The 2657-nt window shown below is 44.4% G+C and overlaps 1 protein-coding gene across 1 annotated transcript in view; it reads left to right on the top strand.

Annotated features, from left to right (window-relative positions):
* Positions 1–2657, top strand: part of rdh10a (retinol dehydrogenase 10a) — a 12674-nt gene that overhangs the window by 1430 nt on the left and 8587 nt on the right. The window lies entirely within an intron of this gene.

The raw sequence follows: 2657 nt of genomic DNA, 5'->3' as shown, positions 1-2657 counted from the left end.
TCTCTCTCTCTCTCTCTCTCTCTCTCTCTCTCTCTCTCTCTCTCTCTCTCTGTGTGTGTGCCAGAGGTAGGTCCTGGGTTTAGCTTTTTAGGTCTTGCCTTCGTGCTCTTTGGCAATCAGCGATGATGTGTCAGCCCTTCTTTCTCCTCTACTTTGCCGCAAAGATCTGTAAAAATCAGACTTGCGTGAGGGAAACAGGGGGTTCTGTACGTGAGTTGGATCTGTGTCGGATCAGCTCACCGCATTTTGTTGGCAGGCAGTCATTTTTGTTGTGTATCAGATTTGGACTTTGGCTCTGTTCCTCGGGCCTTTTCATTGTGAATACTTAAAGGCTACGTGGACTTGATAGACTGAATATGCTGCACTTTAGATAAGCATAAGCTGCAGCGTTGAACAGGCCGATTGTTATTGTCGCTTTTCTTATGTGTGTGTTTTGTGGTTAGGGTTATTATGAGTGTGGAAAGACAATGGTTGCCGCCTGGCAATTAGAGAATCATTGAGAAAAGACATCTCTCTGAGAATGAGAGTTGATTGTTCAGCATTTAAGCCCCTCCTCCAATCTCAAAAACACCAGTTCTGATAATTGCTGGCATTGCTAGGCTACAACCAGCTATGTGGGACAAGTCTAGTGATTGTGCACAAATTGGTTTAAATGCCTGCTGCGGAGTGTATTTTGACTGGTGGCATGGCTCTGAGTTGACTATTTCATCTTAATTGTATTTGTCACTAAATATTAAGTAATGTTTCTAGTGAAGCGGATGATGTTCATTTTGAGAATTTGGACACAGACTCTTCTTTTTACGGAGGACTGCTTTCTTAATGATGCCATGAAACCACAGTGATTTTGAGCTCCCTAATTGAGCATGAAAATCTCTTGTGTTGTCAGTCAGGTTGTGTACTTCCTCCTTAATGCTCCATTCAACTATTCATGTGCCTCTCTGCTGGCTATCTCCACGTTCTTTTACATCCAGGATTGTGGAGTCAGGATCTAGTGGTTGGGTGGCAGATTTGGGATTTTTAATAGGGGTCCGTGTTTGTGTTCTCCTATATTCTGTGGAGAGCTTGGTTTCTTTGGGGGTGGGGGGTGGCAGATGAAAGAAGGACTTAATGAATGGTGACAGCCAGAATGGAGGATGTGGTTCATTAAAGACACAAGCTAGATGAATAGAGCTTAGACTAACAGGGACCTGTCCAATTTCCTCTACACAAACACGGTACAGTTACCCAATGCATGTAGGTGGTACATTATACAAACCTTTGATTTAGTGTTGTCCTTTTTGAACATCAGGCTTTTAAAATGGCTTAATTGGGGTTTATGACTCAACAAATTGCTTCAATGTAGGGCCTATACAAAAGGTTTAAGTGGAGTTTAAACGAATGCTGACACTAAAGGGGTGTAATAAAAATGTTTAGTCTTTTCTAAAGACATTTTTAGATTCACTCAAAAGAGCCACTTATCCTCTTATTTTAATTTACAGAAGCAGAGGTCTGCTTGCTCCTCTTGTCATTTCTTATATGGTTTTATGCTGACACAGTCTGAGGTGCACTATTCTTGACATGTTTTTATGTTATTCAGCCTTTCAAGCATCACTACTTGGCAAAACATGAGTTTGGCCACTCAGGTTGACATCAGAAGCAATTGTCAACCCCGAAAACATCTCAACCTCCTTATCCAGATTCTCCAGAACGACGTGACAATGGATTCAAAAGTGTTTTAGATTAAGGGAAACTACATCTAAAACGCACCACAGAGTGTAAATGAAGCAAAGGCAATGCCAGAGCTCAGATAAAGGAAGAAAGATTTGTGTTTAGTGAGCAGGACAAGGATGGTAATCGCAGTATGTTTGCAGACCAGCCACTTCAGACCCCACACTTCTTCTGTCCTCCTCCTACAGGCCCCTCTGACTCCCCCCAACCTGATTTGGAGGCAGTGGGTGCAGCTGCATGGCAGTCATGGAGGCCAACTCTGTTCATCCTGCTCTGACACACACAGCTTTGATTCAGTCCCTCTCTCCTTTTACGGTTTTTATGAGGCAGGGGATTATAACATTTTATCTGTTTGAGGCTTTGATCAGCCCAGTTGGCGATTTGTGATGTTGGAGCTTCAGTTTTCTGTCACGGTGGGACAGGGAATGTACACTCATCTCACTAAGTGTCATCAGAGTTTATGTTTGAGGATAAGCGTTTTGTCTATTAGAATGACAAAAGGAAATCATCATCCTCCGCATCTTGAGCTGGTTATCCAACAGGTGGTTTATGAAATCCCCTCACATGAAAAAACGACCTCTTGTGCAACTACATTAAAGCGGACAGCGCTCTACTGTGACAAGGCGGGAAAAGAGCAGAGGAAGGAAGGCAGTGCCTTCCCATCCACAGGCAAGGCGAGAGGGTAATGGTAAGCTGCTGCTGACCCACTTTATCTGACAATTGGTTTCTTGTCTGTGGATCAGCTTGACAAGATGCCAGGCGACAGGAGCCAAGTTCTCCAGGCAGCATTCCTGCTGTAGCCAGAGAAAGGAGGCAGCCAGGCAGAAGGGTCCTACTTGACTGGTTTTTTATGGCCCCTACTCAGGCCAGGTGCACCTGTACCCCTCACATGAGCTCAGTCCCTGACCGTGTACCTGTTCACATCTCCAAGGATGGGATTGGGGGGGGGG

This window comes from Etheostoma cragini, chromosome 22 (genome assembly GCF_013103735.1).
Source record: "Etheostoma cragini isolate CJK2018 chromosome 22, CSU_Ecrag_1.0, whole genome shotgun sequence".
In the NCBI taxonomy this organism is placed as follows: Eukaryota; Metazoa; Chordata; class Actinopteri; order Perciformes; family Percidae; genus Etheostoma; species Etheostoma cragini.
Note: the sequence above shows the minus strand (reverse complement) of the source record. Positions and strands in the feature narration are given on the sequence as shown.